Source organism: Schistocerca piceifrons, chromosome 11 (genome assembly GCF_021461385.2).
Source record: "Schistocerca piceifrons isolate TAMUIC-IGC-003096 chromosome 11, iqSchPice1.1, whole genome shotgun sequence".
Classification (NCBI taxonomy): Eukaryota; Metazoa; Arthropoda; class Insecta; order Orthoptera; family Acrididae; genus Schistocerca; species Schistocerca piceifrons.
In genome coordinates this window covers 78,279,834-78,298,135 of record NC_060148.1, presented here as the reverse complement: position 1 = coordinate 78,298,135, position 18,302 = coordinate 78,279,834, and the positions used below count along the sequence as shown (strand labels likewise).

Below are 18,302 nucleotides of genomic sequence, written 5' to 3'. Positions count from 1 at the left end.
CGAAGGAATTTCCGAGCTCGTCCATCGGTACGATAAGTGCGTTAATTTAAATGGCAACTATGTAGAAAAGGAGTATTTAAGTGTGGCTTTCATCTGTATACAATTAAAAAAATTTCCAATACTTTATTTTTTATTCCAAAACGTAATGTACTTTCTGGATAGCCCTCGAATGTTACCTAGACCAATGTATTCCTGAAAACATATTACTCACGTTAATTATTTTTTGGTGTTGTGGTTTTTTTCCGTGAGTGTACAATTCCAGAAGAATCGTATTTTATCTATGGAACCAACAATCGGCAATGTTACGCTGATGTTATAAATACGATTTATGTTTGGTTGGTTGGTGTGGTCTTGATGCAGCTCTCCATGCTACTCTATCCTGTGCAAGCTTCTTCATCTCCCAGTACCTACTGCAACCTACATCCTTCTGAATCTGCTTAGTGTATTCATTTCTTGGTCTCCCTCTACGATTTTTACCCTCCACGCTGCCCTCCAACGCTAAATTGGTGATCCCATGATGCCTCAGAACATGTCCTACCAACCGATCCCTACTTCTAGTCAAGCTGTGCCACAAATTTCTCTTCTCCCCAATCCTACTCAATACCTCCTCATTAGTTATGTGATCTACCCATCTAATATTCAGCATTCTTCTGTAGCACCACATTTCGAAAGCTTCTATTCTCTTCTTGTCTAAACTATTTATCGTCCATGTTTCACTTCCATACATGGCTACACTCCATACAAATACCTTCAGAAACCACTTCCTGACACTTAAATCTATACTCGATGTTAACAAATTTCTCTTATTCAGGAACGCTTTCCTTGTCATTGCCAGTCTACATTTTATATCCTCTCTACTTGGACCATCATCAGTTATTTTGCTCCCCAAATAGCAAAACTCCTTTACTACTTTAAGTGTCTCATTGCGTAATCTAATTCGCTCAGCATCACCCGACTTAATTCGACTACATTCCATTATCCTCGTTTTGATTTTGTTGATGTTCATCTTATATCCTCCTTTCAAGACACTGTCCATTCCGTTCAGCTGCTCTTCCAGGTCCTTTGCTGTGTCTGACAGAATTACAATGTCATCGGCGAACCTCAAAGTTTTTATTTCTTCTCCATGGATTTTAATTCCTACTCCAAATTTTTCTTTTGTTTCCTTTACTGCTTGCTCAATATACAGAGTGAATAACATCGGGAATAGGCTACAACCCTGTCTCACTCCTTTCCCAACCACTGCTTCCCTTTCATGTCCCTCGACTCTTATAACTGCCACCTGATTTCTGTACAAATTGTAAATAGCCTTTCGCTCCCTGTATTTCACCCCACGCACCTTCAGAATTTCAAAGAGAGTATTGCAATCAACACTGTCAAAAGGTTTCTCTAAATCTACAAATGCTTTGCCTTTCCTTAGTGTATTTTCTAAGATAAGTCGTAGGGTCAGTACTGCCTGACGCGTTCCAACATTTGTACGGAATCCAAACTGATCTTCCCCGAGGTCAGCTTCTACCAGGTTTCCATTCGTCTGTAAAGGATTCGCGTTCGTATTTTGCAGCCGTGAGTTATTAAATTGATAGTTCTGTAATTTTCACATCTGTGAACATCTACTTTCTTTGGGATTGGGAGTGGATATGTGGAAAAATAAAAGGTTTACCCCAAAAACGTAAGTTTTTAGCAGTCGGAGAGGCTCACACACTGAACAAGAGAGACGGCCGGACGACGAAGTGGCCCTGCAAAGGCTCCGTTTTCACCGAGTGAGTTAGGAAACCCTAAGGAAGGTCCAGGGTCTTCCAGAAAGCCGTGCTTGTTGCGCGCCGGCGCCAGAATCGTGACGTACACGAGGACTCGGCGTAGCTGCAGCCACGGCGGCGGGGCGGTGTCGCGTGGACCGAGCATGTCCGAGCGCTCGATACGGCAGTGAAGGGGGCGTGGGTGGGTGGGGGCAGCTGGAGCCCCTGAAAGCGCTGCTCTCAGCAAGGGCCGACGAGGGCCCCGATAGCGGCCCGCCGCAGCTAGCTAAAGGGGAAGTCCCGCCCGTAAAGGGGAAGTCCCGGCGCTACAGACACTGTACAGCAGAGATGGGCAAACTCGTTCATCCTTAAGAGCTAGTTCACTGCTGATCTTAAACGCTCAGTACACAACGTAAACAAGGAAGAATCATAATGGCGTCAGTGCGTAGATTAAGGTACAGTCTTTCATGTAAAATTACATTATTGAGATATCTTAGCACGTCTTTGTTTAATTTCAAAACGGTGGTTACTTAAAAAAACCACGCCTCGTATTTCACTGCGATCAGCCACATAACGCTACAATTGGATAAAAGATATGTTGTGCAGAATCACGAAAATTACAAATGTGTGAGAATTCTGTTATGAATAAAACCTTTGTTCTCCAGGGAGGGAGGCAAGTGCGCCCTCTAGGCTACTAATTTTCACTTTTGCGTAAGAACCATATACCAAACACAAATGAACGGAGAACGAGTAAAAATGAACGGTTCCCAAAAAAGGGCGATCACCAGTGAAGTAGTTCCCAAGGATGAACCACCCAGACCACCCCCCGGGACGATCCACACCTCATGTGAATGGCACTGCAGAACAGATCTGCGTCTTCCTCCGCTCTGGTACAACAGTGGAGCAATGTAACATATCGTGCACTATCAGCGGTGACAGTCCGTCGCCGTTCGTTACGGCACGGTTTACGTGCGCGCCATCCACTTCTCCGCCTACCTTCCACGAATGTGCAGAAACATGCTAGACGGCAATGCTGTATGGAACGACGTCACTGTGGACAGGAGTGGCTTAAGATAGCGTTTTCGGACGAATCCTGGTCTAAATCTACATCTACATCCATACTCCGCACGCCACCTGACGCTGTGTGGCGGAGGGTACTTTGAGTACCTCTATCGGTTCTCCCTTCTACACCAGTCTCGTATTGTTCACCGAAAGAAGGATTGTCGGTATGCTTCTGTATTGGCTCTAATCTCTCTGATTTTATCCTCATGGTGTCTTCGTGAGATATACGTAGGAGGGAGCAATATACTGCTTGACTCCTCGGTGAAGGTATGTTCTCGAAACTTCAACAAAAGCCCGTACCGAGCTACTGAGCGTCTCTCCTGCAGAGTCTTCCACTGGAGTTTATCCATCATCTCTGTAACACTTTCGCGATTGCTAAACGATCCTGTAACGAAGCGCGCTGCTCTCCGTTGGATCTTCTCTATCTCTTCTATCAACCCTATCTGGTACGGATCCCACACTGCTGAGCAGTATTCGAGCAGTGGGCGAACAAGCGTACTGTAACCTATTTCCTTTCTTTTCGGACTCCATTTCCTTAGGATTCTCCCAATGAATCTCAGTCTGGCATCTCCTTTACCGACGATTAATTTTATATGGTCATTGCATTTTAAATCACTCCTATTGCCTATTCCCAGATAATTTATGGAATTAACTGCTTCCAGTTGCTGACTTGCTATATTGTAGCTAAATGATAAAGGATCTTTCTTTCTGTATATTCGCAGCACATTACACTTGACTACATTGACATTCAGTTGCCATTCCCTGCACCATGCGGCAATTCGTTGCAGATCCTCCTGCATTTCAGTACAATTTTCCATTGTTACAACCTCTCGATATACCGCAGCATCATCCGCAAAAAGCCTCAGTGAACTTCCGATGTTATCCACAAGGTCATTTATGTATATTGTGAATAGCAACGGTCCTACGACACTCCCCTGCGGCACACCTGAAATCACTCTTACTTCGGAAGACTTCTCTCCCTTGAGAATGACACGCTGCGTTCTGTTATCTAGGAACTCTTCAATCCAATCACACAATTGGTCTGATAGTCCATATGCTCTAACCTTGTTCATTAAACGACTGTGAGGAACTGTATCGAACGCCTTGCGGAAGTCAAGAAACACGGCATCTACCTGGGAACCCGTGTCTACGGCCGTCTGAGTCTCGTGGACGAATAGCGCCAGCTGGGTTTCACACGATCGTCTTTTTCGAAACCCATGCTGATTCCTACAGAGTAGATTTCTAGTCTCCAGAAAGGTCATTATACTCGAACATAATACGTGTTCCAAAATTCTACAACTGATCGACGTTAGAGATATAGGTCTACAGTTCTGCACATGTGTTCGAAGTCCCTTCTTGAAAGCGGGGATGACCTGTGCCCTTTTCCAATCCTTTGGAACGCTACGCTCTTCTAGAGACCTACGGTACACCGCTGCAAGAGAGTACTTGTTTGAAAATGGTGGCCACATTTTGTTTCGCCACAGACAGGGGGAGCGGCATCACAGTGACTGTATTCGCACAAGACAGTATGCCAGGCTTTTAGCCTCACCCGCCAGATGACCAGACTTGTAGCCAATGGGAAATGTGTGGGATATGGTGAAACGACGGGTCTGCAGCGCTGTGACCCAGTTCCAACCACCATACACAAGGTGAACGCAACATGGATGCCTCTACCACAGGACGCTTTTCGCACATTATACCCATGACACTTGGAACAAGTTATCACTAGAGATGGGCAAACTCGTTCATCCTGTGGAACTAGTTCACTGCTGATCGTTCTTTTTTGGGAACCGTTCATTTTTACTCGTTCACCGTTCATTTGTGCTTGGTATATGGTTCTTATGAAAAACTAAAAACTAGTAGTGTAGTGAGTGAAGGACACCAAGAGGGGGCACTTGGCTCCCCCCTGGAGTACAGAGTTTTTATTCATTACAGAATTCTTACACACTTTTAGAAGTAATTTCTGTGATTCTGCAGAACGTCTCGTTTAGCCAGCCGTAGCCTTGTGTGGCTGATCGCAGGAAAATAATATGGGGTGGCGCACGGAAAACCGGCTCCGAGTACAGACTGCTCGCCAATTACGGACGATGTGTTGTCCGTTACGAGCAGATACAACAAATAGACAAACATGTCATAATTAGGCAGTGAAGAAATAACAAGCTAATGCAAACAACAATGGTGAAACAATCGATGACGATGTGTAGAGAGATGGAGAAGAGGACATGAAAATCCCACGCGACGCGCATGGGCTATTGCACATGTAGAATTGTAAACCTGTTTGTGGCTGTTTCCCAACTTAATAGACCACAAGTGTCTTCTATAAAATTCTTCATTTCGACTTCCACTACACAGCTATGCTACGCTGTAAACAATAATCGTTTTCACCCTATATATACTTCACGTTGTCTCTGACTTCGTAGGCGAATTAGACTTTATGGAAGCATAAAATAAAATGTGGTTTTCTCATCATACTTGCGTCACACGCTTAGTAAAAATTAGGTTTTTATGTTGAATTATTAAAGTTAATGCAGCAATAATAATAATAATAATAATTAAGTTCGCAGTAATAAAGTTTTTGTTTTGTAAGCTCCTTCTGAACAAATGTTTTTGATATAATAAGTAAATACGATTTTATGGCAATCTATGTCTTTTAAAATGGAGAGGCACCGCTTTTCCTACTGACCCAAAATGACCCACAACCCACTTTTTTTTTTTCAAGGAAACTAAACTAGCAGATAATGCAAATTGGAAACAACCGACAATAAAAATAATAAGAGCCTTCCTAAATGTAATGTATTGTATATGAAAGATACACGAAAATCGTTTTATATGAATTTTCTTACACTAAGCAAATTATTGAAAGTTAGTTGCTAAATCAAGTCAATGAAACCAAATAATATATGAATAACAAAGAAACTTACTTGCCTTGTTAAAAGTATGTCTTCTGCTGTTCATCGATAAAATGAAGTGGGCTGATATGCCCTTTTGTTACCTGAAAAGACGTACCTATTACATACAACGTAATTTTCATGTAATTTACGTAACTATAAAATACTTTTTGATTACCGGTCGTGGACGCTGAATAGCCAGAACCAAGTGCAAGAACAGTTTGGAACACATGTAAAATGGGCGAGCGCAGTGAACGAAACGAGCAACTGGATGCTGAACTAACTAGGAGCAGTCGGCAGTGGAACCGAGACAGGTGGTCACGCGAAGAACGACGAGAGCGGCCGAGGGGGACCGAGACTGAGACGAGCACGCGAACGAGGCTGGAACGAGAACTGCCCAAGTGACCGCCGCGACCGAAGTGAACTAGTGAACAATGAACCGATCACTCCTCGTTCTCGGGTTACTGTAAGTAGACCGCCGTGACCGAAGTGAACTATGAACCGATCGTTCCTCGTTCCTGGGAACTATAAGTAGACCACCGCGACCGAAGTGAACTATGAACCGATCGTTCCTCATTCCCGGTAACTATAAGTAGACTGCCGCGACTGGAGTGAACTATGAACCGATCGTTCTTCATTCCCGGTAACTATAAGTAGACTGCCGCGACTGAAGTGAACTATGAAATGATCGTTTCTTGTTCTCGGGAACTATAAGTTGACCGCCATGACCGAAGTGAACTATGAACCGATCGTTCCTCATTCTCGGGAATTATAAGTAGACTGCTGCGACCGAAGTGAACTATGAACCGATCGTTCATCGTTCCTGGGAACTATAAGTAGACCGCCGCGACCGAAGTGAACTATGAACCGATCGTTCCTCGTTCTCGGGAACTATAAGTAGACCGCCGCGACCGAAGTGAACTATGAGCCGATCGTTACTCGTTTCCAGGAACTATAAGTAGACCGCCGCGACCGAAGTGAACTATGAACCGATCGTTCCTTGGAATTCGCTCCTCGGTTCTTTCGTTCATCTTGGTGAACCGTTCCTTTGTCCCTCCTATCCGCATCCTCGATGAGGATGACACGGGTGTCGGATAGTCCCGGTAGGCCACTCGTTGCCTGAAGACGCTTTTTTTTTCGGAACAAATAACAAAGCCATCATAATGAGGTTAAGTCCCATAGGTATGCAACGCACCTAACATATAGGTAACACGGTTAAGATCGTTACTGGCCAAAGACACGGAAATCTACCGTAGTGTATCCTTCCTAAGAGAGTCTACGGTAGCGCGGTACGTGAATCTGCACTTGTGGGAAACAGTGGAGAAGGCACCTGCGCGCCCGCAAAAGTGATGGAGCTGCCCAGAAGCCTGGAGCCGTAAATCCGCGTGTGAGTTGCGGCGCGTCAGACGTCTTAAAAACGTCGGCTGGCCTCGTATGCGGACTGGACGGCGCAGGGTCGTAAGTCCCGCGTCTCAATCCACTCTGCTCTGCGGTGGCCGTGCGGTTCTAGGCGCTCCAGTGCGGAGCCGCGCTGCTGCTACGGTCGCAGGTTCGAATCCTGCCTCGGGCATGGGTGTGTGTGATGTCCTTAGGTTAGTTAGGTTTAAGTAGTTCTAATTCTAGGGGTCTGATAACCTCAGCAGTTAACTCCCATAGTGCTCAGAGCCATTTGAACCATTTGAATCACCCATTCCTTGTCACGTTGTCCAGAGATTCCCTGCCAACTCAGTCACAACTGTCGCCCATTACGTCGATGGCGCAAGTTCGAAGCGTTTTACGCGAAACATTTCGGTGAAAACTCTTTATACGCCGCATATCATTACTCACGTCTTTCTCAAGTTTGTCGAATGCAGACGGGAAAGAACATACGAGCGTAATCCCAAAAGTAAGGACTCCTATTTTTTTATAAGTACGTAGACTTGTTTATTTCTACAATGGTTTACATCAGTTTACAGCTTGAACATTTAGCTATTTTTCGACATTATCACCATTTCTGTCGATGCATTTTTGTAGACACTGTGGCAGATTTGTATGCCCACATCATATCACACGTCCTTAGGTTAGTTAGGTTTAAGTAGTGCTAATAACTTCTAGGGGACTGATGACCTTAGAAATTAAGTTCCATGGTGCTCAGAGCCATTTGAACCATTTTAACAAGTTGTAATTGCTACAAAACAAATTCTATTTTAGGGGCTATTTCATCATCAAAATCACTACTAGCTTTCAGTGCTTGTTTGAGAAAATTGACTAAAATTATAATCTTGTCAATGGTACCAACAGAGCTACCACACTGTCAAACCGTTTAGGTGAATCACCAGATGTCAAATTTCGTCCATTTGCCACATTTCAAGTTCTGTTGCCCCCCAGCCAGTAATATCCATTTCAAGATTTCTGTAGGCAAACACACATTTTTGTGAAACACTTTTACTTCTAAGGAACTTCATATTTTGAAGCACACTGGAGCTAATGGCACATCTCTGGCTGAATCATCCTTTAATTTAATAAAAGACACGTAGTCATCCTTTAGCAAAAGTGTAAATGGATGTTGTTGTTGTTGTGGTCTTCAGTCCTGAGACTGGTTTGATGCAGCTCTCCATGCTACTCTAACCTGTTCAAGCCTCTTCATCTCCCAGTACGTACTGCAGCCTACATCCTTCTGAATCTGCTCAGTGTTTTCATCTCTTGGTCTCCCTCTACGAGATTTACCCTCCACGCTGCCCTCCAATACTAAATTGGTGATACCTTGATGCCTCAGAACATGTCCTACCAACCGATCCCTTCTTCTTGTCAAGTTGTGCCACAAACTCCTCTTCTCCCCACTCCTATTCAATACCTCCTCATTAATTACGTGATCTACCCACCTTATCTTCAGCATTCTTCTGTAGCACCACATTTCGAAAGCTTCTATTCTCTTCTTGTCCAAACTAGTTATCGTCCATGTTTCACTTCAATACATGGCTACACTGCATACAAATACTTTCAGAAACGACTTCCTGACACTTAAATCTATACTCGATATTAACAAATTTCTCTTCTTCAGAAACGCTTTCCTTCCCGTTGCGAGTCTACATTTTATATCCTCTCTACTTCCACCATCATCAGTTATTTTACTCCCTAAATAGCAAAACTCCTTTACTACTTTAAGTGTCTCATTTCCTAATTTAATTCCCTCAGCCTCACCCGATTTAATTTGACTACATTCCATTATCCTCATTTTGCTTTTGTTGATGTTCATCTTATATCCTCCTTTCAAGACACTGTCCATTCCGTTCAACTGCTCTTGCAAGTCCTTTGCTGTCTCTGACAGAATTACAATGTCATCGGCGAACCTCAAAGTTTTTACTTCTTCTCCGTGAATTTTAATACCTACTCTAAATTTTTCTTTTGTTTCCTTTACTGCTTGCTCAATATGCAGATTGAATAACATCGGGGAGAGGCTACAACCCTGTCTCACTCCTTTGCCAACCACTGCTTCCCTTTCATTCCCCTCAACTCTTATAACTGCCACCTGGTTTCTGTACAAATTGTAAATAGCCTTTCGCTCCGTGTATTTTACCGCTGCCACATTCAGAATTTGAAAGAGAGTATTATAGTTAACATTGTCAAACGCTTTCTCTAAGTCTACAAATGCTAGAAACGTAGGTTTGCCTTTTCTTAATCTTTCTTCTAACATAAGTCGTGAGGTTAGTATTGCCTCGCGTGTTCCAACTTTTCTACGGAATCCAAACTGATCTTCCCCGAGGTCCGCTTCTACCAGTTTTTCCATTCGTCTGTAAAGAATTCGCGTTAGTATTTTGCAGCCATGACTTATTAAACTGATAGTTCGGTAATTTTCACATCTGTCAACACCTGCTTTCTTTGGGATTGGAATTATTACATTCTTCTTGAAGTCTGAGGGTACTTCGCCTGTCTCATACATCTTGCTCACCAGATGGTAGAGCTTTGTCATGACTGGCTCTCCCAAGGCCATCAGTAGTTCTAATGGAATGTTGTCTACTCCCGGGGCCTTGTTTCGACTCAGGTCTTTCAGTGCTCTGTCAAACTCTTCACGCAGTATCTTATCTCCCATTTCGTCTTCATCTATATCCTCTTCCATTTCCATAATATTGTCCTCAAGTACATCGCCCTTGCATAGACCCTCTATATACTCCTTCCACCTTTCTGCCTTCCCTTCTTTACTTAGAACTTGGTTTCCATCTGAGCTCTTGATATTCATATAAGTGGTTCTCTTCTCTCCAAAGGTCTCTTTAATTTACCTGTAGGCAGTATCTATCTCACCCCTAGTGAGGTAAGCCTCTACATTCTTACATTTTTCCTCTAGCCATCCCTGCTTAGCCATTTTGCTCTTGCTGTCGATCTCATTTTTGAGACGTTTGTATTCCTTTTTGCCTGCTTCATTTACTGCATTTTTATATTTTCTCCTTTCATCAATTAAATTCAATATTTCTTCTGTCACCCAAGGATTTCTATTAGCCCTCGTCTTTTTACCTACTTGATCGTCTGCTGCCTTCACTACTTCATCCCTCAGAGCTACTCATTCTTCTTCCACTGTATTTCTTTCCCCCATTCCTGTCAATTCTTCCCTTATGCTCTCCCTGAAACTCTCTACAACCTCTGGTTCTTTCAGTTTTTCCCACCTTTTTGCAGTTTCTTCAGTTTCAATCTGCAGTTCATAGCCAATAGATTGTGGTCAGAGTCCACATCTGCCCCTGGAAATGTCTTACAATTTAAAACCTGGTTCCTAAATCTCTGTCTTACCATTATATAATCTATCTGATACCTTTTAGTATCTCCAGGATTCTTCTAGGTATACAACCTTCTTTTATGATTCTTGAACCAAGTGTTAGCTATGATTAAGTCATGCTCTGTGCAAAATTCTACAAGGCGGCTTCCTCTTTCATTTCTTCCCTCCAATCCATATTCACCTACTATGTTTCCTTCTCTCCCTTTTCCTACTGATGAATTCCAGTCACCCATGACTATTAAATTTTCGTCTCCCATCACTACCTGAATAACTTCTTTTATGTCGTCATACATTTCATCTATTTCTTCATCATCTGCAGAGCTAGTTGGCATATAAACTTGTACTACTGTAGTAGGCATGGGCTTTGTGTCTATCTTGGCGACAATAATGCGTTCACTATGCTGTTTGTAGTAGCTAACCCGCACTCCTATTTTTTTTATTCATTATTAAACCTACTCCTGCATTATCGCTATTTGATTTTGTATTTATAACCCTGTATTCGCCTGACCAAAAGTCTTGTTCCTCCTGCCACCGAACTTCACTAATTCCCACTATATCCAACTTTAACCTATCCATTTCCCTTTTTAAATTTTGCTAACCTACCTGCCCGATTAAGGGATCTGACATTCCACGCTCCGATCCGCAGAACGCCAGTTTTCTTTCTCCTGATAACGACGTCCTCTTGAGTGGTCCCCGCCCGGAGATCCGAATGGGGGACTATTTTACCTCCGGAATATTTTACCCAAGAGGACGCCATCATCATTTAATCATACAGTAAAGCTGCATGTCCACGGGAAAAATTACGGCCGTAGTTTCCCCTTGCTTTCAGCCGTTCGCAGTACCAGCACAGCAAGGCCGTTTTTGTTAATGTTACAAGGCCAGGTCAGTCAATCATCCAGACTGTTGCCCCTGCAACTACTGAAAAGGCTGCTGCCCCTCTTCAGGAACCACACGTTTGTCTGGCCTCTCAACAGATACCCCTCCGTTGTGGTTGCACCTACGGTACGGCTATCTGTATCGCTGAGGGACGCAAGCCTCCCCACCAACGGCAATGTCCATAGTTCATGGGGGGGCCTCTTACGTATTGAGAACAATATATCATTGTCTCACGCAGGTCGCAGTAGATACTATCGATAGTTGAGCGCCCAGTGCGTCAGTGTTGAGACTCCGAGCAAGTAAGTTATTGGCTGCTAAGCCGGCCGGTGTGACCGAGCGGTCCTACGCACTTCAGTCTGGAGCCGCGCGACCGCTACGGTCGCAGGTTCGAATCCTGCCTCGGGCATGGATGTGTGTGGTGTCCTTAGGTTAGTTAGCTTTAAGTAGTTTTAAGTTCTAGGGGACTGATGACCTCAGAAGTTAAGTCCCATAGTGCTCAGAGCCATTTGAACCATTTATAGGCTGCTAAGCGGGCAGAGCGCATTTCGCAGGACGGCCAAACTCATTTACAATTGTTTAACGGCTGTGTGTGTCACCCAAGGCCGTCGGCCTGACCTTCAGCAAATAAGTGAATGGCGTTAATTGATTTGTTTGATGTGTTTAAGTGTTCATTTGTGCACCGGGATTACGCGACAACCGCGCCGGACACCCGCGATTTGAGCTGCAGTGAGGACTGTGTATTCAGTGCCACATGAAGAATACTGGCGTGTGACGACATTAACAGGCGACCTGCGATGAGTTAACCGTGATTACTTTGTCGTACGAAGGGAGTTAACTGCCTCTTTCGTGCTGTTTAGACAAAAGATATACAACAAGAGCAGCCGTCTTCGGTTGTTTGCAGATGACGCTGTCGTTTATCGACTAATAAAGTCATCAGAAGTTCGAAACAAACTACAAAATCATTTGGAAAAAATATCGGAATGGTGCGAAAAGTGGCATTTGACTCTAAATAACGAAACGTGTGAGGTCATCCACATGAGTGCTAAAAGGAACTCGTTAAACTTCGGTTACACGGTAAATTAGTCATATCTAAAAGCCGTAAATTCAACTACATACCTAGGTATTACAATTACGAACAACTTAAATTGGAAGGTTCAAAAAATGGTTCAAATGACTTTGAGCACTATGGGACTTAACATCTGTGGTCATCAGTCCCGTAGAACTTGGAACTACTTAAACCTAACTAACCTAAGGACATCACACACATCCATGCCCGAGGCAGGATTCGAACCTGTGACCGTAGCAGCAGCGCGGCTCCGCACTGGAGCGCCTAGAACCGCACGGCCACACCGGCCGGCAAATTGGAAGGAACACATAGAAAATGTTGTGGGGGAAGGCTAAGCAAAGACTGCGTTTTACTGGCAGGACACTTAGAAAATGTAACAGACCTATTAAGGAGACTGCCTACATTACGCTTGTCCGTCTTCTTTTAGAATACTGCTGCGCGGTGTGGCATCCTTAGCAGATAGGACTGAGGGAGTACTTCGAGAAAGTTCAAAGAAGGCCAGCACGTTTTGTATTATCGCGAAACATGGTAGAGAGTGTCACAGAAATGATACAGGATTTGGACTGGAAATCGTTAAAAGAAAGCCGTTTTTCGTTGCGACGGAATCTTCTCACGAAATTACAATCAACAACTTTCTCCTCCTAATGCGAAAATATTTTCTTACCACCGACTTACATAGGGAGGACCGATCACCATGATAAAATAAGGGAAATCAGAGCTCGTACGGAAAGATATAGGCGTTCATTCTTTCCGCGTGCTATACGACATTGGAAGAATAGAGAATTGTGAAGGTGGTTCGATGAACCCTCTGCTAGGCACTTAAATCTGATTTGGAGAGTATCGATGTAGATGTAGAAAGCACATAAAGTATGCAATGTTTTTTACTTTCTTTGAAATTACAATGAAATGAACACCCTTAGCTGCTTACAGGCGATGACATACGTCAACGGGGACAGATGAAAATGTGTGCGCCGACCGGGACTCGAACCCAGGACCTCCTGGTTACATGGCAGACGCTCTATCCATGTGAGCCACCGAGGACTCAGAGAATAGCGCGACTGCAGGGATTTATCTCTGACACATCCCCAACGTATCCCACATTGTCAACGCATTGTCCCGCACTACATTCGTAGTGCCCCCGCCCATTATACTCATTACTCGCGGCGCGTTGCCGATTCCCGTAAGAGTTCGGGCACTGTTTGTGCAAGTGGCCCGTGAGCCTTAACTATGTATACAGGGTGTTACAAAATGGTACGGCCAAACTTTCAGGAAACATTCCTCACAAACAAATAAAGAAAAGATGTTATGTGGGCATGTGTCCGGAAACGCTTACTTTCCATGTTAGAGCTCATTTTATTACTTCTCTTCAAATCACATTAATCATGGAATGGAAACACACAGCAACAGAACGTACCAGCGTGACTTGAAACACTTTGTTACAGGAAATGTTCAAAACGTTCAAAAAAATACGTGCATCCACCCTCCGTCGCATGGAATCCCTGATGCGCTGATGCAGCCCTGGAGAATGGCGTATTGTATCACAGCCGTCCACAATACGAGCACGAAGAGTCTCTACATTTGGTACCGGGGTTGCGTAGACAAGAGCTTTCAAATGCCCCATAAATGAAAGTCAAGAGGGTTGAGGTCAGGAGAGCGTGGAGGCCACGGAATTGGTCCGCATCTACCAATCCGTCGGTCACCGAATCTGTTATTGAGAAGCGTACGAACACTTCGACTGAAATGTGCAGGAGCTCCATCGTGCACGAACCACATGTTGTGTCGTACTTGTAAAGGCACATGTTCTAGCAGCACAGGTAGAATATCCCGTATGAAACCATGATAACTTGCTCCATTGAGCGTAGTTGGAAGAACGTGGGGCTCAATCGAGACATCACCAACAATGCCTGCCTAAACGTTCACAGAAAATCTGTCTTGATGACGTGATTGCACAATTGCGTGCGGATTCTCGTCAGCCCACACATGTTGATTGTGAAAATTTACAATTTGATCACGTTCGAATGAAGCCTCATCCGTAAAGAGAACATTTGCACTGAAATCAGAATTGACACATTGTCGGATGAACCATTCGCAGAAGTGTACCTGTGGAGGCCAATCAGCTGCTGATAGTGCCTGCACACGCTGTACACGGTACGGAAACAACTGGTTCTCCCGTAGAACTCTCCATACAGTGACGTGGTCAACGTTACCTTGTACAGCGGCAACTTCTCTGACGCTGACATTAGGCTTATCGTCAACTGCACGAAGAATTGCCTCGTCCATTGCAGGTGTCCTCGTCGTTCTAGGTCTTCCCCAGTCGCGAGTCATAGGCTGGAATGTTCCGTGCTCCCTAAGACGCCGATCAATTGCTTCGAACGTCTTCCTGTCGGGACACCTTCGTTCTGGAAATCTGTCTCGATACAAACGTACCGCGCCACGGCTATTGCCCCGTGCTAATCCGTACATCAAATGGGCATCTGCCAACTCCGCATTTGTAAACATTGCACTGACTGCAAAACCACGTTCGTGATGAACACTAACCTACGTACTGATGTGCTTGATGCTAGTACTGTAGAGCAATGAGTCGCATGTCAACACAAGCACCGAAGTCAACATTACCTTCCTTCAATTGGGCCTACTGGCGGTGAATCGAGGAAGTACAGTACATACTGACGAAACTAAAATGAGCTCTAACATGGAAATTAAGCGTTTCCGCACGTATGTCCACATAACATCTTTTCTTTATTTGTTTGTGAGGAATGTTTCCTGAAAGTTTGGCCGTACCTTTTTGTAACACCCTGTATATACTAAGCTGGTATCTGTCGGACATGTCCGAAAGGACAGATACCATCTTAGTATATATATTTTTTATTTTCTCTTACATACTCCGTAATTCTCGTCAATGTAGCGCTAAGCAGTACGGAGCCCCAGCTGTTGCTAAACGCTGTGTTCGCTTTGAATCGTCCTGCACGTCTGAATGCAGACGGCTGCGCGGGGCGAGGCGGCGGTGAAGCAGGCGCCGGGTCGGCCGGGCGCCAGGCTTGCAGCCTTCGCGTCCCGCCAGCAGTGAGTCACTGGAGACCGCAACACCAGCGGCGCAGCTCGCATATAAACTGCCGGCGCGCGCCTGCTCGGCGCCACACAGCTTCCTGCTCAAGGTCTGCCGGAAAACACGTCTCAGCGTCTACATACACTGGAGAGCCAAACAGACTAGTACACCTGAAACTTCCTAGCGCATTAAAACTGTGTGCCGGACAGAGACTCGAACTCGGGACCTTTGCCTTTCGCGGGCAAGTGCTCTACCAACTGAGCTACCGAAGCACGACTCACGCCTGGTCCTCACAGCTTTACTTCTGCCAGTACCTCGTCTCCTACCTTCGAAACTTTACGTTTCTTATCAGCGCACACTCCGCTGCAGAGTGAAAATCTCATTCTGGAGACAGGTACAGCTGTCTAACATCGTGTAGGGGCCCCGCGAGCACGCAGAAGCGCCGCAACACATCTACATCTACATCTACATACATACTCCGCAATCCACCATACGGTGCGTTGCGGAGGGTACCTCGTACCACAACTAGCATCTTCTCTCCCTGTTCCACTGCCGGCCAGTGTGGCCACGCGGTTCTAGGCGCTTCAGTCTGGAACCACGCGGCCACAACCGTCGCAGGTTCGAATCCTACCTCGGGCATGGATGTGTGTGATGTCCTTCGGTTAGTTAGGTTTAACTAGTTCTAAGTTCTGGGGGACTGATGACCTCAGATGTTAAGTCCAATAGTGCTCACAGCCATTCGAACCATTTTGTACCTGTTCCACTCCCAATCAGATCGAGGGGAAAGGACTATATGCCTCTGTACGAACCCTTAGCTTATCTTTGTGGTCTTTTCGCAAAATGTAAGGCAGTAAAATTGTACTGCAGTCAGCCTCAAATGCTGGTTATCTAAATTTCCTCAGCAGCGATTCACGAAAAGAACGCCTCCTTTCCTCCAGAGACTCCCACACGAGTTCCTGAAGCATTTCCGTAACACTCGCGTGATGATCAAACCTACCAGTAACAAATCTAGCAGCCCGCCTCTGAATTGCTTGTATTTCCTCCCTCAATCCGACCTGATAGGGATCCCAAACGCTCGAGCAGTACTCAAGAATAGGTCGTATTAGTGTTTTATAAGCTGTCTCCTTTACAGATGAACCACATCTTCCTAAAATTCTACCAATGAAGCGAAGACGACTATCCGCCTTCCCCACAACTGCCATTACATGTCCTACCTCATATCGCTCTGCAATGTTACGCCTAAATATTTACTCGACGTGACTGTGTAAAGCACTACACTACTAATGGAGTATTCAAACATTGCGAGATTCTTTTTCCTACTCATCTGTATTAATTTACATTTATCTATATTTAAAGTTAGCTGCCATTCTTTACACCAATCACAAATCCTGTCCAAGTCATCTTGTATCCTCCTACAGTGACTCAATGACGACACCATCCCGTACACCACAGCATCATCAGCAAACAGCCGCACATTGCTATCCATCCTATCTAAAAGATAATGTATGTAGATAGAAAACAACAGCGGACCTACCACACTTCCCTGGGGCACTCCAGATGATACCCTCACCTCCGATGAACACTCACCATTGAGGACAACGTACTGGGTTCTATTACTTAAGAAGTCTTCGAGCCACTCACATATTTGGGAACCAATCCCATATGCTCGTACCTTAGTTACGAGTCTGCAGTGGGGCACCGAGTCAAACGCTTTCCGGAAGTCAAGGAATATGGCATCCGTCTGATACTCTTCATCCATGGTTCGCAAGATATCATGTGAAAAAAGGGCGAGTTGCGTTTCGCAGGAGCGATGCTTTCTAAAGCCGTGCTGATGCATAGGCAGCAACTTCTCTGTCTCAAGGAAATTCATTATATTCGAACTGAGAATATGTGCGAGGATCCTGCAACAAACCGATGCCAATGATACTGGTCTGTAATTTTGAGGATCCGTCCTTCTACCCCTTCTTATATACAGGCGTAGCATGGGCTCGATTGATGTCTGAAGTAGTGCTGGAGGGAACTGACACCAAGAACCCTGCAGGCCTGTCCACAAATAAGAACGAGAGGGTGAAGATCTCTTCTGAACAGCACGCTGCAAGGCATCCCAGATATGCTCGTAATGGTCATGTCTGGGCAGTTTGGTGGACAGTGGAAGTGTTTACACTCAGAAGAGTGTTGCTGGAGCTACTCTGTAGCAATTCTCGACGTCTGGGGTGTCGCATTGTACTGCTGGAATTGCCAAAGTCAGTCGGAATGCGCAGTGGACATGACTGGATGCAGGCGATCAGACAGGATGGTTACGTACATTTAACATGACAGAGCATCAGGGGTCCCATATCACTCCAACTGCACACGCCCCACACCATTACAGAGCCTCCACCAGCTTGAACAGTCTCCTGCTGACATGCAGGGTCCATGGATTCATGAGGCTGTCTCCACACCCCTACACGCACACCCGGTCGATACAATTTGAAACGAGACTCGTCCGACAAGGCAACATATTTACAGTCATCAACAGTCCAATGTCTGTTTTGACGGTGTGATATTTCTGGCTTATTCAGCCATCACATTAGGCTCCAGGAAGCTATTCCCCGGGGCAGTGGAGATGCAAGAAGCATAGAGATGACGCAATGTGGGATGAGGTACCGGTGACAGATGTTAGATTCGGTACCATTCCCGTGAGAAAGACCGCCTCTATGATGCTGCTGCTCTGTGATTGGCTGCTGTGTTCGGCGGTAGGGCGCCAAAACGTTAAGCTTTAGTTGCCATTATTAATTAAACCTGTGACAAAAAATTACTTCTTTTTTTTTTAAATAAACATCTCTCAACAGCCAGCTATCAATCAGTCTTTTCAAAATTATTAAACTCAAAGTATTACTAAAACAAA

General features: G+C 44.9%; 1 protein-coding gene across 1 annotated transcript in view; it reads right to left on the bottom strand.

Annotated features, from left to right (window-relative positions):
- LOC124719894 (alpha-mannosidase 2) overlaps positions 1-18,302 on the bottom strand; it is a 784,015-nt gene that overhangs the window by 544,108 nt on the left and 221,605 nt on the right. The gene's annotated exons all lie outside the window — the stretch shown is intronic.